General features: G+C 40.4%; 1 long non-coding RNA gene across 1 annotated transcript; it reads left to right on the forward strand.

Moving 5' to 3' along the window:
* The first annotated feature begins 3859 nt into the window (after window positions 1-3859).
* Window positions 3860-21740, forward strand: LOC133215358 (uncharacterized). The gene is made up of 3 exons (XR_009726394.1): window positions 3860-3993; window positions 8793-8875; window positions 21485-21740. It is a non-coding gene; the product is annotated as an uncharacterized LOC133215358 (long non-coding RNA).
* The last annotated feature ends 6001 nt before the right edge of the window (window positions 21741-27741 follow it).

The following is a 27741-nucleotide window of genomic DNA, read 5'->3' on the forward strand; positions in this document are numbered from 1 at the left end:
ATTGCTGGCAGGAATCCCAAAGTAGAGAAATGCAGTCTACATTTAGGGAGGAGAGAGAGACAATTTTGCATTGTGCATTGCACTGACTCGGAGGGAACGAAAGATGGAGGAAGCTGTATCTTGCAAGGGAGAATCAAAACATTGGGTAAGCAGCTAAGCCATACAGAAAGAGAGGAAGGGTCAAATATTAGATGTGGGGGTGAGGAGAGAGGAACAGCATGAATTCTTGTAAAGAGTTGTAATAATCTAAACATTGGCAGGGCCTTAACTAGGCAGCCCTGCTGGGTGCCCAGATAATACAACTGATTTTAATTGCTGATGTGTGCATTTTATATCATTTGCCTGATTCACAGCCCTTTTATGACCATTGCATTTGACCACAAATCAACGGTCAGTCATAAGGCGTCACAAAAATCACATTCTCCCTAAACAGGCTGTGTTATTTTTATTGGTATTCAATATTTAGATTTTAATGGAGATAGATGGATAGGCATAAGGATAGGAGCAAGATGGGGCACAGAGAAACTGATATGAAATAAACAGGTTGACAAAACACAAAGGCAGGAGGGAAGAGACAGATGAATAGTCAGGGAGGTGCCTGCCACCAAGGTGGGCAGATATCATCTGGAGGCAGACTGCTTGGAAAAGGCTGACGACTGACAAAACTGTCATGCAATAGAGAAATATGAATGTGAAATGGGAAAGAAGGACCACAGAGACTGAAAACTAATTTTCTACACAAATCACATTGTTCCACCTTCCCCCTTCCTCTACCCCACCACTCTGCTCCTTCCCACCTCTCCCTGTTTCCGAGTAGCGGGATATAAAAGGTTTGATTTCTGTACTAGGATGCTGCATATTTTCAGATGTAGTATTGTTAGCTGGAGGTCTACCAGAGGATGCATATTGCTTCTCTCCCACCTGCTGTTCATTTCATAAACTGCAATCAGTACACAGTCAGTCAACACCTCTCTTGTTTATTATGTGGTACAGCAGGAGATTTCGTTAGACCTTTAACGCACTGGACCAAATGCCACACATCCCACATCATAACAGAGGGTGAGACCGGAGTCTGCAGCACCTGCACCTCCTTTGTCCACAGATCTCACAGACTGGTTTCTCTCTCACGCGTATACCTTTGAACTGCATTACTTTAAATTATTTCACATTGCCTTGAATTTATTTTGCTGTGCTTGCTGTTGATTGCCTTGTTAGTGTATGCTCACTCAAGAAGCTATTATAGAAAACAAAACTAGCATTTATTTCTGTAGAACAGGAACAAATGACTGTTGCAGTCAGATATTTATTGTATCTATCACATGACACAGGAAGTAGATATTTCCTCTTGTTAAGGGAGAGGAATCTCACACTCAGACTTGATTGCTTTGGATACAGTGCCAAAGCTGAGGGGTTGCTTACCACTGTTACCAGCTTATGCTTCCAGCCTAGTCTAGAAACACCATATCTTCATTTGCATATGCATGCATAAGTTCCTCAGACTTTTACTCTTAAAAGCCTGACAAACATCAGTTTTGTGGATCACATGCATTTACTTCACAGATCTTTGTATATAGTCAATGCAAACATGGAGTTGTGACAGGAAAGGGACTACCTATCCCTCTGCCAGACTGGGATATCTTAGATAGACACAGTGTATGTGCGTGTCTAAGGTTTTGTCATGCACTCAGCCTTCTGGAAAATCTCAGAGTTATGCACATGCCTAGAGTGAGAAAAAGACAAGGCAAGAGCCTCCAAAATTCCCAATGAAGCATATAGGTTGCACAGTTGCATCTGGCTTGCAAACCTGTCTGGATGTATGGTAGCTTCTGATGAACGGTTCAACATGCCATGTGAGTGTAAAGGACATGTGCAGATATATTGGTCCCACTTGAGAGTACAACTGACTAGAAATTCCAGGCAAACACAGGAATTCCTTGTTACTTGCCTGATATCCAGTCAAAGGACAAAACTGTGTCTCAAACCTCATTCTTTGTAAGAGGAGTAGGCATGTTATAATCTTTTGCCCATTTTAAAGATGGGATCATTTGCCAGGTGTATATTTCACTCCCTGCAGATCTGAAAGTATGACTTCAGCTGTAAAGTGGTAGACTCAGGTCTCCATCAATGACTCATACTGTCCTTGTGTTTGCGCATGAATATATGAAGTTTCTATGCTTGTCTGTGACATCTCTTAAGTGACCACACTCCCCAAAGTCAGGAATAAAATCTGAGAAATATCCTTCAAACATTTGTAGCTGGCAAATGGTATATGACACCCTAGCAATGCCTGTCTTCCAGTCTTTTCTTATGGATAATAGAAGAAAAGGCAGTTACTGCTCCCTGACATTCACGGGGCTCATGTGGATGAGATCTGAAAAGGGAATCTAAATGAATATGGGTACAAAGGATTCAGTAAGGCTTCATGTGACTTGTTTTCAATCTTCCAGGACTTTTTTAAAAGAATTACATTCAAAAATTTGCATTGTTCAATCAAACACTTAAAAAATAGAACAAAAAGGACCAATGAAACTATAAATCTGCCTAGCTCCTTATTCATGTGTAGCTTTTATTATGCAATCACATACTCTGATCTATAAGCTTTCTCTGTACAGAATGAGAAAGCAGATAGCAAAAGCTGCCTTTAGTCAGTCTTTTCCAGACTTGGTACTCTTTTAATATAAGATGACGTGATTGTGGGCAGGTTTGGGGTTTGCTGACAAAGACCATGCCTGACCCTGTTCCCACAGTATCCTGCATTCTCTTATCCACTGCAAAGCATGGCACTGAACTAACATCCCCTGTTGTGGGGAAGACAAGAATTAGACATATCTTATGTGGGTAGCATGAAATGGCTCATCAGGAGCTGCATCAAACTACCTAATTAATGCCTAAGCAAAGATGACACTATTGCTGATTTCAACTTTGCATGACAGTCAGATAGTGTGAAACAGAGATACCACACATAAGGGTGGACATGAACTGATATAAACATGGAAAGATGGAAGAATGGAGATAAGGAGGAAAATGCCATTTGCTTTTTTCACATGAGAAAGTTAATTCAGGCAGGATGGTGGACATTATCAGGATGTTCATCTGATGTCTTGGGTCTTCATTCTCTTTCCCACTGAGGTGCAAAACCATGAGGAGGGAACAGGAAAATCTATGTACCAGATAAAGAGGGACCTAGAGACAGACCTAAATCAGCAGAGCCAGCCATTACTGGTATAAACCTTGAACAGTCTGTAATAGACCATACCCCTTCCTTCACGAAAAAAACCTGCTGCAGATCTGCTTTCCTATGAGATGCTCTCAGTTTCCACCAAGTTTGAGCATTTACAGGTCATGGAGACCCTGAAAAAGAAATGCGTGGTTTTGGCCTCATTCTCATTTGCGAGTAAATAGGACAGTAAGATGTATCAAACCTGTAAAAGGAGATGCAGAAAGTGAACCTGTTTACACTGAAAATCATACTTTCACAGCCAGCCTCTTGTTTACAGGGACTTCCAGAAGACAGGGACAAGGTTATTTAGAGGATCCTGCTTTCTGATGGCAAAGCATTCCAGTAGAACCTCAGATACGGAGATAACAGATAAGTAAAACACCTGACCAATCTGTCTGAAGTGCTAAAAACTAATTTGTAGCACCCAGGAGTTTGCAACCTGGTCACTCTGTGACAGCTTGCACCCTCTGAGAGCTTGTGCACAAAAATGGCCTTCCCAGGCCTTAAGCCTGCATTAAAGGTCACCTCTGTGGAAAAGTCAGCTGTTACCCAGGAAGGTATGGAGCAGCTCTCCTCAGAAAAAATAATATAGTGGAAAAAGGTCAACCTGCTCTACCTGCAGGGCAAGCCGCTCTGCTTCCCAGGTGAGCTTGGAAACTGTGTATGAGGAACTGACCTGCAAGGCTTGATACCTGGCCTGCAGCAAATGCCCTCCAAATCCATTTCATTGACAGGGATGCTCAGCCCATGCAGAAAATACACATGGATGACTGGTAAGGATCCGAAATGAGATGTAAAAGCTTCTCCGTGACAGTGAGAAAAAATCAAGTCAAAGTCAAAAAGATGGTTCCTTAACTCTTTTCATGTAGAGTTTTTCAGAAAATACAGGAAAAGCCAAACAGAGCCACATCTGCCTGGGTAGGGGAAGACCAGAAGGGAAAAGAAAAGCTCCTCAATTTGAGATTTTTTCCTCCATTTTGTCTCTGTTCCGGGGACTGGACTCTAAAGGGCCAGCCTCTTGCAAAAACTGATGATAATTTGGGTATGAAGATTTCATAGAAAAATGGTCTTCAAGACAAAAATCTTTCTGACTAGGCTCATTCATCCTGGCTCAAGAGACAGTTTTCATTTTTAAAGACAAAAATGTTTCTGCAAGATAGTGTCAGATAGCTTTTGAAGGCCAGTCTTTCCTTCATCACTGTGGTACCTATATTCCCACCAGAAATGGACACCTGGGGTGATCAAAGTCAAAAGAAGCACGAGTTCATGTTAAAGCTACCCCTCCCAGAAGAATGGACCAGACAACTCCACAAAGTCTCCCAGAGGCCAGCACTGTGTTCAGCACACATCTCAGCACTGCAGAGCCATCCTGCCCCTATGAGGCTCCAACAGCCAGCTCCAGGGACTACCTCAGATCTGCACACTTGAGCAGCTGTGAGGACCACAGCCAGTCCCCTGCTGTCTCAGCCTCTCCGAACAAGTGTCCAAACTCCCCTGCCCAAAAGCACATCTCCAGGAGTGGGTCTGTGCAAGCCAGGCACAGAAGTTACTTATGTGAGCTGTGCCCTCAAGAGTTAGGAGCAGAGACAGGATGATCTGTAGCAGGACCCAGCCTAGAGTTTGAACAATTTCTAAGACAAACAGATGAAGATCAAGCAGCAACTTGGCTGTATCACTGCCACACTCCAAGCTAGATAACAAGGCCATTTCTTGCTGTGAAATGGTACTGGCTATATTCAGGAGGAAGGTCTGACAGTGAAGAGGGAGGTGTCATCTACAGCTTCCTTGTTTTTCAATATTACGTGTATATAGCTGGAACCAGTATGTCTTCCACTGACACTAGCCCCAAGATGCAGACATCTCTGAGGAGCAGACAGCATACAGAACAAGGAGCCTGATATATGTTGCCATTACCTTTAGGAGTGAGTTACTACCGTGGTTCATTATTTGCATAACAAACAAGTGCCAGAAGCCACGGCGGGCGCCCACTTTTGACTTTACTAACAAATCTATGCCTGTAATGCTGCATGTCATTTATGAATATAATGAAATACATAAAAAAACATAAGTGAAATACAGTTGCACTCTACAACAGTTTTGAAGTTGTTTTTCTTGACTAGCAGCACACTTACAAGGGTTGCTATTCAGCTGAGGTCCTCTGCAGCAATCATTTTTGCAAACTCACAGTGTGTTCCAGGAAAAATCTCAGAGCAATTTTCTATTTTTGAGAGCTAAAGAAGAAGTCTGCGGAGGGTGAGACGCTGAAAGCTGCTAGTCCAGAATCCAGAAGTGCCATCAATAGAAAGCACAGGAGACTGGAACTTGCAAATGACAGGTACTTTAGTATCATCCTCTACAGGCAGCTCTAGATTTCCCCCTTAACACAGAAAAAATGGGGTCTCCAAGTCAAGGTAGCTGAAGGTCCTCAAGTTAGGTGACAGAGCTACAAAGCTTCCCAGATGGGTTTCTGCTGAAAAGGAGATGTGGGGCTGGCTGGCTTCTCTTTGAAAATAGTGTGAAGACATAGTGAACCCCTGTTTCCGCCAAAAAAAGAAGTGTTTAACTCTGCAGACAATTAGATGAAGAAAATGAAGGAATAGGCTAGAAGTTAGGTTTCCCCACCCTCTTTACTCCATAAGGAGACTTTTTCAAACTTTCAGAAGGTGGACATGTGTTATTATATCAGGGATGTGAAAGGGATCTCAGTTTTCCTCAGCTCATTTTTAGTCCCTGGCAGGGTTTGCATGCAGACCTAGCTAATTTGCCAATCGCTCTGGGAGTTCATGGTTCCCTGGTTTGGGAGACATTTCAGAATGAAGGAACTTTCACCTTTCCAAATAATGCACTTCTTGTTTCCCTCACATGCACCAGAAAAATGAACTCCTCCCTAGACAGCACTTCCTCTGGCATGTTTCTATGATGATGGGTACCAAAGTAGTTCATTGTACATAAGTGGTGTACAGGTACAACTCTCCAGTTAAGACCTGGTTGCAGCACTGCTCATTTCAGTGTGAAGCATAAGTAACCTACATTGGAACATCCAGGGACATAACTTGAGGGTGATTTAAGTTCAAATTAAAATCTTTCAAGGACTTCATTAAAGCTGGAATAACAGTAAAGAATATTCATGGCAGATGGTTAACATTCTGCTATGGAGTATAATGCTAACCATTGAAAAAATAAATCAGAACTAAACATATATTGAATTTATTCCTTGCAGCATGCTTAGAGAAAGAGAGAAAGTAGTGGTTTAGACTTACAAAGTCTTTACATGTGCACAGTTTTGGAGAGAACACATGGATACACATAGGGATGTGTGTGTCCTTTGGGCTGGGGAGAAGAATGAGCAGTGAAAACTGTATACCTTTCTGCTATCAAAAGACTAAGACAACTATGGTTGACAGTAGCATATTACACAGAGTAAAGTAATGATGTGATAGAAGTGAGGTTTGGTTCCACTGCCCTTGCAGTAATGAGGAAAAATAAAACATACATTAGGATGGGAACCTTTCTGCAGTCTTCCACTGCAGAACTTTGCTTTCCCCATCTTATTCCCACTTCGCTCATATAGAGGAGTCTTGCTATTTATGTATCTTGATGCATCTACCAACAGTACTGCTGATTACATTGTTAATATTTGAATTTATAATAATAGGAAGGTGGGCAAGATTTAAGGGGTTGGTGTAACTGTAAGAGGTTACCATTTAAATTTCCACATTAACTGCAAGAGTCAGCATAAATATGCTCTGAGGCACCCTACAGCAATGAAAATCTAAATTCAGCCAGGACTACTTGTGCTTTTCTAACATGTAGCTCTTAATAGAAGTTCTAATTCACAGTGTGATCAATTCCTTTTAAAAATTGGTTAACCAAACATAGGAAAAATAGCTTCATTTTAGGGACTGAGCAAACATAATAATTCTCCCTTCCCTTTCATGCCTTCAGACTGTATGTCTCCAAACAATACCTACCCTTAGAATTGTAAACATAGCAGAAATATTCTTGAATTGTCAGAATATGGTTCCAAAGAAGTGCTTTCCAGATTGGAAATGATGGTACATTCCACTTACAGTTCTGAGACAAGTTAATTAGACGTATACAATAAACTACATAGTAATTTCAAAGTAACTCCACTGGAAATGATGGTAATTACACAGTCATTGAAGTAAAAAGGTCCTAAATAGAAAAACACAGCTCAAATGGCTATGTATATGTAGGTACTTTAACCTCAGCTTCTTCTTTTCCTCTCCAAGTTCAAAATACTGAGTACTCACCCTATGTGCATGCTTCTTGGCAATTCATGGCTCAGTCTGAAGTACTGTTTCATTTTGTGGTACTCTAAAAGCAGTCAGATGCCTAAGGGCTTTGCAGGACTGGAGCTATAGCACTTGACAGAGTCCATGACCAAGCCCTTGGCCATTTCACCTCCACTGTATGATACCACTCCATGAAATCTTAATTCTGGCTAAAGGACAGAAGCACAACCAAAAGGAAAAAAAATAAAATAAAATGAAGAAGAGATCATATGCAAGGCACTTTCTTGTTCAGAATACCATGCAAAGTTTAGAGTATGCTTTGCTTTGGGTCTTGGGCCAGAAATCTTGGGTTCTGGTTCCTGTCTTCACTTATGCCAATATAGTGTTCATTAGCTTCGCTAGAGATAACCCCAGTGTAAATGACCTGAGAAGTCATTTACAGAAGAGCTTTATTTGTTTCTGAATAAACACTTCTATATGCTTGAAAATAAATGAACGTATATACAGAAGTACTGAGAAGCCCTTTTTGAACACTAAACCTAGCCCTTGCTGGTGTGGGAAAAGCAGATGACTGATATCCAAAGTGCAAACACGCCATGTCTCCCATTCAGGATTGAAAAGGCTTCTTCCAAGACAGCCGCAGAAGAATAGAACCATTGACCAGCACTTGTCCCAGCTCATGGCCAACACCATCTTCTGCAGGAAACAATGAGATGAAGCCAAAAGGTGCAGTGGCAAAGCCTGTCCCTTCATGAAGGTCTCGATCAGGAGCCATGCAAAACATTTCCCAAATCCCCCTGAGGAAAGTGAGTTGTGAAGAGTAGATGAAGACTGCTACAGCCTTTTAAGGACAATGAAAAAGCTGCAGGAAGGAGTGGCACACAGTGTCCCAGATAGATACACTGTGTAAGGAGGGAACAGTTTGACTATTGGCGTGCAGTTATGTACAATCTGGAATGAAAAAAAGAAGTCCTTCAAATTCTCAAACATGTATTTATATATTTACCCCCCACCCTCATAGAGGTTTCATTGTGTGACTCATGAAACATGCCATTTTAAAACCTTAGAGGAAAAGTTGTCAGAATATATTGTGCTTTAAAGCCTTTCTTTGGTCTCTCATTTAAAGGTCTCTCATTTAAATCTTTGAAAGCAAGACTTTGTCAGGTTTTTTTTTCACATCCACTTTGGTTTTAATATTGTAGAGATGCATGCACCTTCCCTCTTATGAGTTAAGCACTTAAAATATTCTAGATAAATGAAATGTGAGACATGAATTGTGAAAATGACAACTGTTCCTTATGGCCCCCTATATGCAGAGCAGCTCCAAGTCTCGCAGACCCTTCAGACTTCCATCTCCTCCTTTGGTGTGTACAGTTTAACACCACACTGATAATAAAAGGTAAATGAGTTCCCACAGCAGAATAAGTATCAAGTATATGAAGCTTTTGTGAACATGGATGCTGCTCTTACCATTATGGGCAATTAGAGGGCTTTGAAAGTGTGTTGCCTGACTTTCTGTTGCTTGGTAACTGTGCACCTAATTCTTTCTCTAAGAGGTCACAGAAATGTCAGAAAATCCTTTTTTTTTTTAAGGGAGAGGAGGTTGGAGGGAGCAGGCGAGATACCAGTGCCCCCATCAGAACAAATCCATCAGAACAGTGCCATATAGATTTGTTAAAAGAACTTCATGTCTTCCATTAGTAGATAGTATGATTATTTGCCTAGCAGTATAAAGCTGTGCAATTTCTGAACTGTGCCAACTGTATAACATGCTTACTGTGCCAAAGAGCTTAGGAACTGCAAACACACTGATGAAATTTGGCATGATACAGGTCAATATAACTCGTGAATACACTGACAAATAGCCATTATTGGCCTGATGCAGAGCCTGGTGGAGTTAATGGAAAAACACACTACAACAGCTATGATACTGTTAAAGTTTTAAGGAGATTCTGACGTTAGAAGCTTTGCAAACATTGTCTGGCACAGGAAAAAAAATATGAACTTAGAAGGAAGCTAATGAGACAGAAGATAAAATTCTCTTCTCCAAAGAGATCCAAGTTGCTGTTCCTGCAGCCCCTAAGTACTAAATGTCTTTCACTGAGGGACAGCAAATTAAGTGATGTCTGTAAAGGGAGAGTTTGGCCATTTTTATGCGAATTTTAAGGAACAGGACTTTGGAAATATATCTCATCTTCAGCAAATTCCCAGACCTTTCTGCTTTGAGACATGTTTAGTAATACATTCTCCATGTTACACACTATTCCCCACAAATGGATACTGTCAAAAAACCCTACTTCCCTTCAACTTGAGCAGTGTACTCAAGTTTGCAAAATGCAGTTTAGATTAAACTAGTGCCCCTGAGATTAAATGAATGCATTTCAACAAGGACACAATATGCAGGTGGACACCACTGACCATCAATCATTTTCTTGCAGAGCTGGAGGCTTCCCACGTTTGTCACTATAATCATTCTGCAAGAATTTGCAAACATTTTCTGAAAGTGTGTTTAGAAGGAAAGAAGAGCAGACAATATATTATGGGTTTAAGAAACTGAGTCCATACCATCATAAAAATAAAGCCCCTGTTTTTTAAATAGCACAGCTGTGTAACCTTTAGACCCCTCCTCAGGACAGTCTGTGGCTGTGCGCAGCGTAAAAACAAAAAAGAGGTTCCCAGCCTAGCTTTGTCCAAAACCATTTCTGCACAATGGCTGACCTTAGGCCATCACCTAGTGATGGTAGATGTATTGATGGAAAACTGCAACTTAATTTTTAATGTCTTACCAAAAGAAAATAAACTTAACCTTTTCTTACAATCTTCCACTGGAAGGACTACTTCAACTTAGAATTATCAAAAGGATATGAATACTTACATATCCATTACTGGCAGCAAATGATTCTGTAATACAAATCACTACCACTAAAACAAAAAATCACAAATCATTAGAAGAAGTAGGTCTTTAAAGCAACAGGATAAAGAAAATGCAGTCAAGCTACAATAATGCCTGTTCTTTAAGTACGTTCGTGTAGTTCAGCCACCGCTTTTTCTTCAGACTTTTGAGGTAAATGTGTGAAATCATATCATTCATTTATATACAGAAAGAATTAACATGATTCCAGAAATCACATCAATAAAGGTTTCATGCATACCCAAAATAAAGGAGGCAGCACATGCTACTCTAAGAAACACATCTTGGCAAAATCCAGCAAAAGTTTGTGAAGACACTTGTACTATTATTCTAGCCCACAGACAAACATGGATTCTGAATCACTTCAATGCATAATTAAATTCTACTGTGCTAAGTATTTTTCTTCTGGCATGATTTCCCAAGGACACCATAGAAGATGGAAAAATGTATTATATAACCTTTTAAAAATGTAAACTTCAGGAAAAACTCTTGAAATATTTCTGAGCAAAGTCCTTTGGAATTTAACTGTGTTAGAGATTTTTGGGAAAAGTAGTCCCTAGAAAGAAAAAAAGGAGTCTAAAAGTGACTAACCAGAAAACCATGACAATAATTATGTTGTAATAAAGGACTGTTTTTTCCAGTATTGACTGTGGATGCGAATTTAACATTGCCTGAGAATGAGCTATGTCAGCCACAAGGAGAGCTATGCAGGTAGGTAATGAATGAGATGTCTGTTAGACCTTCCCAACTTTTCCTGTGGATGGTTTAAAAGCTCTGCAAAGTTTATAAATGTAGTAAAATACTAAATGGCCACTGGCATTTAAGCAACACAAAAACTGCAGGCATACACATCTACACACCCACACGTTTTCTGTAAATAAACTGTCATCTTGAAGTTCAATGACTGCATTTTGCTGCTCCATATACCATCTTGTTGCAAGCAGCAAACTGATTCAAGCAAGAGCTGTGCTATAGGCGTAAGCCCATCTGGCTGGGGGCTCAAGTTCATGTTTTCAAAGGTTCTGGTGTTTACCTTGGATGCAGGAAGAAGAAATTTTAGTTAAGGTGCAGCAGCTTTCTTGATGTGTCCCCCACTAAAGCAGTATGACACATATTTGGATTCCATGTACACTGTTATTTTTCCATTTTAGACCCTTGAAGTTTTCTAAGTGGACTGCTCAAGGACAAGTCACTGCTGGAGGTGGTTGTGCAGGTCCTGTGTGGTAAGGCAAAGGCTGAGTCTATGCTTGAAGAAGGAGGGAAGGGGCAGAAAAAGTGTCCATGCACTGAGCAGACAGTACTGCATTGCCACTGTGAAAGCTGGGGAAGAAAATGGATAACAGCCCACAGGTCAAGCAGTGTGCACAGGCAAGGCCTGTGGGAAGTCTTGCCATTGTTTACCGTGAAGTTGCCCATCTCACTTGTTCCATTTCACACTTGCAGGTGGAGCTTAGTCTCCATTTTATCATTTGCTGACAGCGCAGTGAGCTGCAGAGCTGTGAGTTTTCTAAGTAAAAGCTTTGATCTCTGCCAGGGGGGGAGAACAGCAGACACAGGGAGGCTGCATGCACAGGAGGGCTTACAAGGCTGGCAGGGATGGTGCAGGTCACACCTAGAGTCAAGGGTTCTTCCAATTGCTTTCAGCAAGCCTTGAATATGGGCCCAGGTCTCTTCTATCTTAATTTGTTTTCTTCCAGTATTAAAGATGCACTAAGAGAGGGGGTAAAATGCAGTTAGTCTGGAAAGGGGAAGAATTACTTGCAACCATCTTTGAATACTCAATACTGTGTACTCCCTTACCCATGTCAGGGTTCTGAGGATATTTAGGGTATAACTGTGTTTGTTTCTATTTCAAATTAAAGAAGTCAGTAGTTCATTAATTGTCTCTATTTGCTGTCTGAGCAAAACACATTTAAAGGTCATAAGTCTGATAGACCACCTTAACATGCCATAATATTAAGGGCTGAACCCAATATATGTGACATCTTGAAATGCGGTGTCTCAGCAAATTTCTCTCAATAAATCCTTCTGAGTCCCAAAGCTTATTTTCTTGAGAAAATCAGAATCCTCTCAAGGTGGCATGCAATTGTAAAATAATTTTCTTCAGATAATAAAAAAATCTATTTTATAAATCTTTGCAATTTTGCCCTAAAGAAAGTTAGAGATGAAAATTTCAGTATATTAGCTGTTAAAAAAAAATACCAATTACAAAAAAAAAACACACACATACAAAAAAAAACATCAAAATAACCACCTTTTGGAGTTTTAATAAAGACCAGGATGGACTGAGAAAATTACAGAAGCTAAGAGTACAAATATGAAAACTGTACTAATTTGGAAGGTTGTGTGTATATACTGGGCACATCTCATTGCTATTACTAGCAGCAGTTTCACTTCTTGAGTACAAAATGAGTGAAACACTGTTCACTGCAACACAGGAACTGTTTGTCTCATTCAACTTTGCATTTGCATTTTTCAAAGACTTCCAGGGAATGGAAAGTTCTTCCAGTTAATGGACAGACATAACTTCCTTATTTAGAAGCTGCAGCCCCACTCACACCATCTCACAAGTCTACCATGGGAAGGACATAACACTGGCAGCCTACCCACAGCCAGTCCACATGGGCAGGCACCCTGCCCAGAAAAATCAAGACAAAAAAAGGACTCCTTTAATGTGTCTCCACATCTACTGAAGTGATATAAAATAGCAGCCTGCCTCCTTCCTTCCTCTGACGGAGCTGAATATCCTGACAGCATTGCTCCCTCCTGTGCATGAACTGCAGCAGTATTTTGGTGCATGCCCAAGTACTCAGAAATCACTCCAAGCACTGCTCTGCTGAGATAGCACAGGTGATCTGTTAGCAGCTTCTCCAACAGGACATGCATGGTGCAGACTCCACAAAAGTGCTCCAATCGTGCCCAGTGTGCGTTTTCACACTCTGGTGAAAAGTCAGTGGGAAAGAAAGCTTCTGAGGCAGACACCACTGTGACCCTTCCCTCTCCCATTACCTGCTTCTAGAATATCAACTCTTGCTCCTTATAGCACCCAACCCTTCAAGTCCCTTCTTAAAGGTCAATGTGTGGAATCAGCTCTTGAATACATATTTGTGCAAATATAATTGCAAAGCACATTGGCAACATAGATTTGCAGTAAGACAAAGCACATTGTGCTATCTTTATGACTGTACAACCACTGGCTTTCTCCTCTTCAGCTAGTGCTTACCTTCATAGCACCACAGTTACCACTTCTAGCTCTCCTATAGATGCATCTGAGCAGTTCGATCTCAAGAAAAGGGGAAAACTTATCCCATTCTCCTTGCTGGTCTGACATCTGGCATGCTTCATGGCTCAGCCAGAAAGCTTGAGGGAGGACTGCATTATCCATCTCAATGAGCTCTACCCAGGTCCACTGATACTAGTGCTCATTCGCTGCAAATGGCTGGTGCTGTCTTGGTAAAAACTACTCCATATAAATAAATACATTATCACAAGCAAAAGGAAGCCCACAGGGTGCAATATTTTAATTGGAGAAAACCAGATATGGAGTCCTTCAGAGTAAGCCCTGCCACATGGGCCACACAAGGTCTAAGTGAATACACTCCCAGGTTCAAATACAAGGACTATGGTAATTTCAGACAGAAATCTAATGAAGCTTTATCTGTCGAGCAAGGATAGTGGGAGAAGCAGATATACCATGAACTGCTATGAGATTTCTCTAGTGTATTATTCTTTTTAAGTGGTAACATGTGGTGGAAGATTAAGCAGCATCTTTTTAATCTCTGATTGTCCAGCTCCCCCTGCTGTAATTGCATATTGGACACAAATGGCAACAGATGTTCAGCATCTAAGCTAAGAATTATATACTTACTCAATATCCCAGTGATTCAAAACACTGATTGGGAGGCTAGAACTTAAATATACATGAAGAGACAAGAGTTCCTTGACATGGGCAAGGCACAGAGAATATGAATGTAAACTGGAAGATACGCCCTTAATGGAATAAGACAAACTTTGAATACTAGCTAGAATATTTTTAATTACAGCAGTTTCTCCCTGAATTATTTTAACCCATCCTCACCCCTATAAAGATAAGCTGCCATTGTTATTTTTCACTTAACTTAATCAAACCTCAGCTAGCCAGTGTCTACAGTTGGATAGAAGGTTCTACCTAATCCTTTCATTATACATCCAGTGGGCAGTCTAATTTCTCCATATTAAACCTAATAAGAACAGAGCTATCAGCACGCATTTCATCTTGTGAATTTTCCTTGAGATAAACACTTATCTATAGTCCAACTACATAAAAGGTTTTTGCCTGATTTGCTGAGAATTTAAAAAAAAATATAACAAGTTCCTTTCATCTGACTTCCTTTTCCTTGAATTATCACAGTACTAAGAACGAAGATGCTTTAAATCAGAGAGATTCCTTACCCAATATAGACATGAATCAATCTTCCCTAAAATTTAAGGGTGTCAAAACAGGAGAGAAAAAGAAATTCTAGGGTGCCTTGGGCACATGGACTTTCAGAGTTGGTATCTCACTGTAATCAATCTTTAGCTTCTTAAAACATCAGACTTGCTCCATTTTCTCCCAAACATACAACATATTCCATCCATATTTTGGGTACCAGTTCAAACCCCATAATCTGCTCCCACTATAGTGGCTAGGCACAAACACAGATTTGAATGTTCTGAACACTCAAAGGCTGCATATGCGCACAAACAACAGTGTGTCTGAGTGTGACATAAATCCCTTTACTCATATGCACATCACAATTGAGCGCAGACACTTGTTTACCAGAACATTTTCTGACAGATAACTGGAAACACTTTTAAGTCCATTAGTTCCACTGAACATTACTGAAAACATTGTCTTTTAAAAGTGCATTTTATTATATATGATTTAATTTTTCTTGCAAGATCACAGGCTGGGATGAAAACCAATATACTGTTTGCTGCCAGATGGCATGTTGGAAGGCTATAAACTTATTTCACACAAAGCTCTATGTGGCATGAGAATGCTGTTCTTACACTTCTAAATAGTCGTGCTTCTTTGAGTGGTTTAGATTTACATTATTCTTTCAGTAAGCTCATAAGCTCTTCCTATTTCAGCTAAAGCGTTGTGAAGTTACTAGATAAATACCACAGAACCTTTGGTGAATTTTTAAGATAGCTGTTCTGCCCCCCACCCCAGAGCTCCGAAAGGACAGCAGGGCAGCTGATCCAGTCACTGGGCTGATGTGCACAGGGCCAGAAAAAAAATACCAGTGTCAGGTATTAAAGCAGCTGTGAAAGTAATCTACAGCCCCTAATGCACACATGCTCTGATAAACAAAGTAGCCTCCAGGTGCCTTCACCCTGCATTGGGTCCCCAAGCAGACAGGGCACGGTCCGAAGTGTATGCTCCACCAGTCTGCAGCGTTGGCTTGCTGTGGGAAAGAGCTGGTAGTGCCCCAACAGCATCAGGCTCACCAGAAAGACCATCCATTTTACCTGAATTATGAGAAAAAAGACAAAATTCTTCAAACTACTTTGGGAAGCATGCTGATGGGTACATGCCATGGGTCAGTAGACAGGTTTACGTCCCTAGATATCATACCGACAGGCAACATAGGCTTACTTTGTAAAAGCAACTTCTGTGCAACAATCCTGCATGGCTACCATGTGCATTTCAGTTTTCTACATTATTGTTTTGGAAAAGGAGGTAGAAAACTTCTCTCTCTTTCCTTCAGCAAAGCAACACACAGTCTGCACCCGCTGCTAAAAATTGTATCGGTATCAATCTCCTCAGCATCACAAACACACCCACATGCGTCTGAATCCTGAAATGCTTATTTTGCAAAGAATGTGCCAAAAGATTTACTTACTCTTTAGAAGTGCTTAATGATGTTGTGGGGATCAAAGGAGCAAGCATTTTCATGACAAAAAGAATTTGTACTCCAGGCTTTATAGCACAGACAGTGATTAGTGAGTCACACATAAGAAGTGTCTCGTTTTTCTCTTTTAAATGGCTGATGTAGCATTTACCTAAACATTACAGTGCTGAATCAGTAGTTTCACAAGTCTTCCCAGTGATTGCCTGCTCACCTTTACCTGGTAGTATCCCCGTGATAGCTCCTCATCTGAAAAATGTGTTCAGCACAATCACTTGCCTGCTAGCAGCCAGGCAGACATTAAGTATCCATTCAGGATTTCCTGGAGGGGTTGGAGAGCAACCAGTGTATTTGAAGGAGATTTGAAAAACATCAGTTCTGAAAAGTATTTATTCATAAACAAAATTATTAGAAAGTGTCTCACGGTGGAGCTCAGCTAACAAAAAGCAACATTTGGATTTAATTTCTTCATCTCTTAAAAAAGAGCTAGCTACAGCTAAATGAAACATCTACTCCCGTTGGGATACAACCCCTATACTCTTCTTGATTTCCTCAGGTTTAAGCCCCACTGCTCTCTTCTCCCAGACTCCAGCCCCCACCTTGTTTCTTTCCTTCCTAGACAACTCTATTTCTCTCTCCTCAGTAGCAGTCGATGTTGATGATGAGTGTTTCTCTGCCCTCAATGCTCTCCCTTTCCCTGGAGAACACTCTGCAGTGTTGCTCCCTCTACAGCTTTATCATATTCATACTATCCAAATGGTTCATCCCGTAGTAGTACAGGTTTGCTTTTGGAAACTGGGAGAGGGTAAGGAAGGAGAACAGGATTTTCTTTATAATCACCTAGAATAAATGGTTGTTTTGTGGGTGTTGTGGATACAGTTTGATGCATGAAAACGTTTAAGGGAGTTGAGCTTTTCTTCATCTCATGTTCACCCTCCCTCCTTTATCAACAAGGAAAGCTTTCAGTGTTGAAAACAGAAAGCTTTGCAGAGAAGACTTTCCTTTAATTAGAGTTCTCAGAAAAACCTACAACTTTGTGAAGGAAATTAAAAATTGCATGAAAACAAGGTATTTTCTCTCCAAAAGCATTGTATAAGGAAAAATATTAAAAGCCTCCAAAATTACTATCTAACCTGAGATCATGTCTTGGTTTTGATCTGCTAAGACTTCTTTTCCCCTTTTACAGATCTGCTACTAAACATTCATTCTTTTATTAGCAATTCTTTCATTCCCTTCAAGTGGTTCATTAACAATCTCCCTTGGGTTTTGTTTGGTTTTCCTCAGTGTGCCCCAACTGGGACCATCAGTGACACTGTAGTGACAGAGGTCCAAAGTGGGTGGCAAATCCTGCAGCCTCTTCTGCATCATGTAGTTTATTTCCCTTGTGCATGATAACCCCTGACACAACCCTACCCTAAGCAGCTGAGTAAAAGACTTCTCTATCTCCTTTGGTGCTTGTCTTTCTTATAACCCCTGCTCTGTAGAGCAGGAAAATATGTTTCACCCCCAGGCATGGTCCCAGCCCTGCCACTGCCCTCGTCTGCCTGCCCAAGGTGCTGCTGCATGGGAGAGCTCAATGCATACTTCTGCTGCCAGGTCCTCTATTTTAAGAGCAGATGTTCTGTTACCAGGAAGTCCAAAAAACACTTACGGTTCCAGACTGTAGGAAAAAAAACACTGTTCAAAAGAAAATGTTACTGGAGTGAGAGAACTCTGCATGATTCATGGGCAGCACAATACCTGAAATATTTCTGTGATGCATTTTCCTCAAAAGCAGTGGTAGAATTTCAGGAGAACATGCCAATGTACCCACAATATTTGTGTACAGTTCCTTGAAGAGATACTGGTAAATGTACCTGAAGGAATGATTTTAAAGCTCTACTGAACTTCCATGTGAAATACAGCCAAAAACTTGACATTTTTCCTTGCCTGATTGGCTAGTGCTAACAGGGGAGAAAACACACTTTTATTTGTTATCCTGCCATTAAGAAAAAGGATTTAATATCCTGACAAAGTATATCTCCAAGATGTTAACTTGGGATCCCTAGCTAAATAATCATTTCCCCAAAATGAGGAATATTTAGATGAAAACTCCAGGCTTGGGCAAAGTAAAGTCTGCAATACCATCACTCAGATTAGCTAGGAAGACTGGCACAGGACGCAGATTGCTCTGCTGGAACTGATGCTTGGCTTTTTGAGAAAATAAATAAGTTATTCTGTCTAATAGGGCTAAAGATGCACACAGCTAAGGCAAGGATGACTTACAGGATGCCACACACCTAGGGAGATGTCTTCCCTGCAGCTGAAAAACAGAGGCAGATTCTGTCTGGGCTGGGAGGAAGACATGGCTTCAAGATGTGAGACAAAACCAGCTTGCTGTTGATATTCCCAGACTCCAAAAGAGAATTTTAGAACCAGTCAATAAAAGTAATGTTCCTAGCTTCATGTCTAAGCTCCTAAATAGTAATGTTCTGAGAGGTGTGGAGCACCTGCAAACCTTTTTTATGCTAACAGTAGCTGCAGAAATTCTGTGTCGTTGAAACTTCAGGTCGTTTTACATAGCAGCCTTTGACAGATTGACGTATTTGATACTTTAAATGTGATTTTTTTTTTGTTATTTTCTTGGCTAATATTTGAGCTACAGCTTTCTAAGGCAAATTGTTCAGACATAACATGGTTCATCACTTCTAACTTTTGAACATCCTTTTGTTAAAGAGTTGACACCCAAACAGATGGCATTCCTGGAGTGATGTCACTAATAAGCTGAAGTACTGCCCCCTGCCTCCTTTTCTCATTGCTATTTAGCTATGCCACTGCACTAGAGCTCATGCTTGATTGATCACCTGCTATTGCCTCTGCCTCCTTTGCAGATCTACTGCCTTGGAATTGCACTACCCCATTTTACAGGTGAGACCTCTTTTCTTTGTCCCCGAATGCCACATTAGTAAAATGCATGTTATTCAGATGAACCCAGCTCCTCAAGAGATCAAGGCGAGTTTGTTGTCAGTAACTAGTTCTCTTTCCTGTTTATTTGTCTGTGTCATCACCTGGGATTTATTGTGATTAGCTCTGATACTAATCAGCACTGAACCAAGAACAGATTCCTGGAGAAAACGCTTATTACCTGCATTACCCCCATGGCCCATGAGCAAGGACCATTTTAACTCAGCTTACTGCTGCCTTTGTACTGTCATAACTTTTTATTCTTCTATTTTTTTTTAATCAAAGGTGCAGGCAGAGCCACTCAGGAATGAGAGTAAATCATGTCAAAAATGACTTCTTGCTTTATTAAAAACTATGATGTTGGAGACTATTCTACCTGGAAATAGTGTTGAATTACACCACTACACTGTGTTTTAATTTTTGTCACACTCAAAGCAAAATGATTTCCAAGAGTCTTCTTGGAGTCAATATCAAATGAGCCAGTTTAAAATTTCTTAAAGTTTCTAGGCTTAAACCAAGTACGGTTTCTAAAAATTAACTTATCATTAGCTTCTTCCTGTAGTTGCAACTTCCTTGTTAAAAGTACACAGTGAACGTTCATTAAAAGTCTCAGTTCTTGTTTTGCCAACAAAGCAAAAACTACTGGCATGCATCATGTTTATCAGCTGTCATCTTGAGTTTGTCCCTTTTTTATATATATATGAGCAGGTTATGACAAGTTGTCCTCCTTTAATCCCTTCCCCAAACCAATCCTCCTTTCCTTCTCTGGCCTCTCCTCTGGTCTGCACCATTTCCACTCTAAGTTTTATTTACCCAAATGCTTTAGGGTTGTTTGAGATCTTTTTTCCCCATCTGGTAATTCTTTTAAAAGAAGGAACTGCCATATTTGATAAGATCCAAAGCCCTCCTCTTTCATCCTCTTGGCTCTGACACTGGCTAGCATCAACTTCTTCAGAGGCAGATATTGGCTAGCCTGCTCTTTCTGATTTCTGATGCTTAAAGATTTTTTTAAATTTCATTCTTTCTCCCTTCTCCTTTGCTAGAATCCTATTTTTAAAGCACACTTCCATACATCTAAAGGCAGGATAATGAGAGTAAAATCCAATCATCTATTTTTCATGGGGATCAACCATGGCTCTTCTGAGCCAAGCCTTTGACAGAGGCATAATGAAACTGTGAATCAAAACATATCCCATTGATGGTGCAAAAGATTACTGTTGAACTACCACCCTATAAGCTACAGTGTATTTTTGAACTATTGCTTTTAGTACACATTACTTCACTTTCACTATACTTAAGCACATAGCATTCCTTGGTTACAAGAGAAAATTCATAATTGCTGTGTGAAATTTCAGTGGTTACTGTTACTGCAATACATAACCTGTGCAACTTTAAAATGTTCAAAATATGTAATATTAAATGCATATAGTAAAAATTAATGGAATATATTCTACAGATAATGCAGTAGGCATAATGAATATGACACATGAAAGATACACATCAATAACGCATCATGCTCCTGAAAACATTCCTATATAATCATGCCAGCCTCTCTGACAGATGGAAGGGTTACACATGCTAAATACTGGACATCTAATTAATGCTGACCAAAGATGTGACACCAAGTTAATTTTTTTTCATGAAGTAGAAAACAATAATGTCATACGTGTGAAAGAACAAAAAATGGAAGTGAATTTCTGAGTCTTTTTCTTCATTCAGGAAGGGAACAAAACACCTGAGACCTCAAGATATGGAGAAGACACAGAAGAAGAAGAGGTCATGGGCTGCCCTTCTTGTTAGAAGGCTGTTGACAATGCCAGAGCTATTGTGAAGAGCTACAACTGATTTTTGGGGCACCCAGTATCATCAGCAGTTTTCAGCTTGTCCTGGTCAGCCTTGGTGTTTTCCATCACATCTCAAGTCCTGGAGGCAAGCAACCATATCACTACCTTAACTTGTTTTTTCAAAACAATTTTTGTCCTCAAAGTTTGCAGAGAAGCACCGAACAAATGTGCTGTGAATAACTCAGAAGCTAGAAGGCACATGTGAAAGATTTTTAATTTGTTTTCCCAAGTTTTATGCATTACTCTTCGATGCCTATTTTAGCTTGACTCATCTTGACTAAAAGCTTGGCAATAGCAAAGGTTGCCAGTAACTCTAAACAACACTTGGGTGAGAAACTAGAAAGCTGGCAGAGGTAACAGGGTTTGCTGATAAAAAATACATCTCCCAGTTTGTCTGCAAAGTCATGTACCTAACAGCCTCTCCACTTGAACCCCAGACATGCTGGATGGCATGGTATGAAGTAGAAGAGCACAGATCAGGAAGGGAAAGCTGCTGGAGCGAGCCCATGCATCAGGCATCACGCTGCCATGACACCTCACCCACCACATCTCCAAGGGATCACACCACTGAAACCTGCAGTTCAGCACACAAATGACTGGAGCTGCAGTTTATTCTTTGCTCTGTTCCTCATTTAGCAAAGCTGCTAAGCACCTCCCCAATTGTTTGCAGGATCAGAAGCAAAAGTGAAATTAAATTTCTCAGTGGCCTATATATACTACATGTTACAAGGAGTAATTTTAAATTTAAAAAAAATAAACAAAGACTCAAAATCGTATTTTTTTCTCTTGGTTATCAGAGTCTATTCTAAAGAATTCTTCTTAAGACATCATTCATAATATTTGACTAACTAGTCATCTGTGATATGAATATGTTTTCAGATTCTGCACCTTATTTTAAGGGCTCTACATGTACTTGCCACAGAATGAAAAAAGCAGAACACTGGCACTGGAAATCCTCTGAGCACAAAGATGGCCTTTTTTTTTTTCTAGAAGCTGATAAAGTTGCCTACAGGTGAGATGAAATAAACAACAGGAGAAACTGTTTATTGTTTCTTATTAATTATTTGTTATTTCTATAATAATGTATCTCTTTAAAACAGAAACACATGTAATTTCTTAGATAATAACATCTTCTCCCCACTGTATCCCCAGAAATTAGCTTGCCTTCCACGACATACTGTCTCTGCCCAAGTAGCAGGTCAGGGCAAAGCCTCACCCAGATTCAGGCTCACTCAGTGGTTAGCTCCCAGAGTCAGAGCAACTGTGGTGCTATAGTGAAAGTAAGTCACAGTGATCCTAAAAGGCTGAAAAGCCTTAGAATCAGTGCTAATTCTCACAGCCTTTAAAGACTCCTAGAAACATATACCCAGTACCAGGAAGTGGAACAGGACTATAAGCAGCCTGGACTTAGATTGGCTTGTGTCACTCAAGAAACCACTCTCAGAAGTATGAGTCATTCCAGAAGATTTTAGGCAATTATTCCTATTTTCACAAAAAGCATAGAATTGTTTTGATTTGAAGGGACCTCTTGAGATCACCTAGTCCAACCTGCCTGTGCAAGCAGGGTCACCAAGACAAGATTGCACAGAACAGTGTCCAATCAGTTTTTTTAATACCTCCAAGAAGACTCCACAGCCTCTCTGGGCAACCTGTGCCAATGTTTTACTACCCTTCCAGGAAAAAGTGGTTTATTATGTTCAGCTAGAATTTCATGTGTTTTTATTTGTGCCCATTGCCTCTTGTCCTGTCACTGAGCACCACCAAGAAAATCCTGGCTCCATCTTCTGCAATCCCTCCCATCAGGTAAATCCTGGCTCCGTCTTCTGCATCTCCTCCCATCAGGTATTTATTGATTTATAAGATTACCCCCCCAAATCCTGCTCGTTTTTGGCTGAACTCTCCAGTCCCAGCACTCTCAGTCTCTCCTCTTATGAAAGATGCTCTAGTCCCTTAACTATTTCCCTCTTGTTGTTAATTTTAAAGTATTAGGACTTCACACATAAAAGGCTGCATATTTTCAGAATTACAGAATTGGGTACATAACACCCTTATGCTGAGCGAGTAAGCCTGGCAGATTTGTGGTGGACTGTCTGCAGCAGTGAAAGGTCTGTACTTCAGAAACCTACCCCACTGCAGCTGATGAGCTGTCATCAGGCCTGGCAAATGAAATTTCTCTTATAGAACAAATTTATGTGATTTTGGAGGAAGTCCCTCATGCCAGGGTGTAGGATGGCTGCTGTTGCAAAGCACACTGGGGAGAAGGCAATGAAGATTGGCTTTTGGCTGTAAACAAACTCAGAAGTTGTCACAATCAAACTGGCATAGTTGTGTTTCTTGGAAATAAAGGCTTCTGGAGGGAAGCAGGGATGAAGATGAGGATATACTGTAGGAAGTGATCTGGGGTTCTGATGACAAAATCTATCTCCATAACAGAAGCACTCCAGCCAAGCCCCTGGACTAGTCCTCCAGCCTTGCTCTTGCGTAGAATCATAGAATATTTAAGCTTCAAATAGGCCTTTGAGATCATTGAGTCCAACCATTAACTGAGCACTGCCAAGTCCACCACTAAACCATGTCCCTAAGAACTACATCTACACATCTTTTAAACAGCTCCAGGAATGGTGACTCAACCAGTTCCCTGGGCAGCCTATTCCAATGTTTGACAACCCTTTCTGTGAATAATTTTTTCCTAATATCCAACTTAAACCTCCTCTGGTGCAACTTAAGGCTATTTTCTCTCATCTCTTGTTATTTAGGAGAAAAGACTGATTCCCAAGTTGTCACAACCTCCTTTCAGGTAGTTATGGAGAGTGATAAGGTCTTTCTTGATCCTCCTTTTGTCCAGTCTAAACAACCGCAGTTCCCTCAGCCACTCCTCACAAGACTGTGTTTCAGACCCTTCACTAGCTTCGTTGCCCTTCTTTGGACATGCTCCAACACCTCAATGTCTGTGTTGGAGGGAACAGACGTTCTAAGTAAATGTAGCCTCGTCAGTGCCAGGTACAGGGGGACAATCACTTCCCTGCCCCTGCTGGCCATGCTATTTCTGATACAAGACAGGATCCTGTTGGCTTCCTTGGCTTCCTGGGCATGCTGTTGGCTCATGTTCAGCCTGCTGTTGGCCAACACCCTCAGGTGCTTTTCTGCCAGGCAGCTCTCCAGCCACTCCTCCCCAGCATGGGGCTGTTGTGACCCAAGTGCAGGAGCCAGCACAGAACCTTGTTGAAAATCATACAATTGGCCTCAGCTCATCAGTTCAGCCTGTTCAGGTCCCTCTGTAGAACCTTACTACCCTCACGCAGATCAACCTCAAGCATGATCCATTTTGAATCCTGAGGACTCTTAAACAGTTTTTTAAATGGATGGTAAGATAATAGATCTGAAAGATTTGCTCCCCGTGTTGACCAGGACCTTTTCACCTAGTGTCCCACCTTTCCCTGGGTTCCATGAGCACATTCATTCCCCACCATGTTCCAACAGGAAGGGCAGTGAAGAAGGTGACAGACACCCATCTGCTCTAGTAAGGGCACAAGGTCACACATGTGTGCCAGTAGATGTGCAGTACCAATGCAACAGAAATTAAATCGTCCCATGAAATCCACTCAAATGGCAACATCTTTTATAAAGAAAAATAAAGACTTAAAGTGTGTGGAACTGTGACCAATTAGCATTTTTTTGCCTTGTGGATTTGTTTTAGGTTTGCATTTGTAATTACTTAAATGCAGTGTTCTTCACAACAGACATAATTCACAGGCCTTTAATGCTGTGCCTTTCAAAACAAATATGAGTCACAGCCCCTAGGTAAACTTCCTGGGCTGGTAGTGAATATCATTATTGTGTGATAGAGTGCAGCAAGCTGTTTGCCAGATTACTCAAGCTCCGAAAGCTAGCAAAATGCATTGCCATTTATTTATTATGCTCATGATAATTACAATTATCATCACTGCAGTGCCAATCTGTTTGCTGCAGAATGAAGGCCTCTTCATGATGTCTCCAAGGATTCAATGTTAGGCCTGAGTAGTTAGCCAAATTATGGGGCCTTGCAGGAATTCTTTTCCCTATGAGAATGAGGACTTACTAAGAGGTATCGAGCAGCATACTCCTGCTCATTTAACATTTAACAATAATGTGCAGGAACACCAGGAAACCCCTGCTACAAACCTTCCTGTTTGTACAAAGAACTGTTTCAGTCTTTGCTTTGGGCATTAACCACTTTCCAAGGCAATATCCAAGCACAGGTTCCAGCTCAATATCATGAACACTGAACTTAAAAATTAATATATATTTCCATTTCCCCACAAAAGTGCCTTTTTTGTGTATATATAAGGATCCATCAAAATTACATAATGTCTGACTATGTGTACAAAGTAAACATGAATCTGCCTCTGCCTTTATTTCTAGCACATTTCTCAGTACGTCTTGGCACTAAGAGGGAGGAGTCAGAACATACTGAGACATTAGGGCAGGGAGAGTAGCAAAACCCAGATTGTGAGCAGAGGGGGTGGAAACATAGAGTGTAGGCAGGTGAGAAATGTGAGATCATTTATCCAACCCTGCAGCAGTCTAAAAGAATACTTTGTCTCATATGGTGCTTTAAATCTTCAAAATCCTGAACAAACATTAGTCAAACTAATGAAATTAGTCATCTAAGGTCATATTCTTTTTATTTTCATTTTTAAAGGGATTTTTCTTATATGATTTTGATGAGCTACATTAATTTAAAACTCTACAAATGCATGCTCTTAACTTGTCTTACATTTCCCTTCACATGTCTTCTGGCAGAGTATCTCCGGGTTATCTGCGCATTGGGTCTTTGAAGGGTCTTGACATGCTCAAGCAGTACGTTTCCTGGTAACACATGTTACAATGTTAAGTGACATTTCTCAAACAAGATAGGACTAGAGCTTTGGGATTCACTTTAGCTAATTGGGTTTAGAGAGTTGTCTTGTCACCGCACCTTCACTTCACTGATGCAAAAATATGTTAAGTACAAATGCATTAATCTCTTTCGTTTTCATATGCAATGAGATGCTGAATTACAGCGCTTGATGTAAGCCACTATGCTCACCTCAGTGGGAGTTGCAGATGATCATCATTAGCATAACACCATTGCAGATCATCTTACCACACTGAATCTTGGCAGTTCAAATACGGATCTAGATCTGAACTACAAACTGAAGTCAGCTCGTAGGCTGTATTACTGTTGTTATTAGCAAATTGTATTGTCTTAATTATGAAACATTGGATATTAATATATGTGGTACAAATATCACATCTAGTCCTTCTTTAGACAGCACTAGCAGGGATCTATCTGTGCAGAACAGGAAACTAAATCACAGATGGCCCTGCTTCTAAACGTAAGAAGGAACTTTCAGGTAGGTATTTGCATTTTGGATAGCCTTATTATTCTACAGTGAGAGGGACTATGAAGAAACAGAAGCGAGTCCTTCAGCGAGACATTCACCTTGTCAAATCTCCAAAAATGATGAATCATAAAGGGTCTCAGTAACTGACACTTATTGCATGGCAGAAATTTAGGCAAATATTATCAAGATCTGAAACTGTATTATTGCTACTATGCATAATAGACCAATTAAGATATTTATTTCATGAGCTCCTCATTGATGTTATATATAAGATGGAAGAACACAATAGATGGAAACAAAATCAGATTGCCAGGGACGAGTATAAAAGAATAACGTAAGCACATAATAAAGGACAAAGCAATGAGCAGGAGACGTAGAAGGTAACAAGAATCACTCCTTAAATACAGTAATAGTAAGACACTGAGAAAATCTCTGTTCACTATAAACAAGGAAAGTGTTACTCTGCTATTTAACAGGCAGGGAAAGTGACTGACAGATGATGCTGAGAAGACCATGATGGTTAATGCCCTTTTTGCATCAAGTCTTTCCTAGAAAAGTGTACCCTGTAAAACTACCCTGTTACTATAAATGACATAATAAAAGAGAGAACCAAGAATCCTTCTCTTATGAAACAAAGAAGGCAGTAATTGGCTTGGCATGATGGACTTCATCCTAGGATTTCTACAGAACTGTCAGAAGCAACCTCAAAAGCACCAGCAGTGCTCTCTCAGGACAGGAGAAGGATGGATGAAGTGGCAAAAAAAGATTTGATCTTTGTAACTGCCACCTCTATGAACATTCTGGAACAAATAAATATACTCACAAGCTTCCAAAAGGCTTTTACTTCAAATCAGTTTAATTTCTATCCATAAAACGATAAGGGGTCTTTTGAATAGAGAGGCAGATGTCTTTTGTTGTGAGTGTAATAAGATTTTCTATATGGTCTGACATAACATTTACACAAGCAAGTTGTAAAACCCAGTCCAAAGGAACTGTCTACAGACATATACCTTAGATTCACTCCTGTTCAACATTTTCTTTAATAGCTATGACCATGGAATAAAGGTAGGAGAAATTAGAGGCATATGGGAATAGAAGGAAAATTATATTTGCGAACTAGCAAAATAAGGAGAAAAAATAAAGTTCAACAGATGCAATTACAGTATCCTACACTCAACAGACTGTGCAAATACAGCATGGGGAGAAACAGGTTAGGTAACAGCTCCACAAAGAAAGATGTAGGTGTTACAGTCAATGACAAACTGAGCATGAGTCAGCAGCATCACATTGTTGTGAAAATGGCAAGTGTCATACTGAGATGAAGAAAC

This window comes from Neopsephotus bourkii, unplaced genomic scaffold (assembly GCF_033783945.1).
Source record: "Neopsephotus bourkii isolate Nb327-2 ecotype Australia unplaced genomic scaffold, CSIRO-AGI_Nbou_v1 NB_962, whole genome shotgun sequence".
Classification (NCBI taxonomy): domain Eukaryota; kingdom Metazoa; phylum Chordata; class Aves; order Psittaciformes; family Psittacidae; genus Neopsephotus; species Neopsephotus bourkii.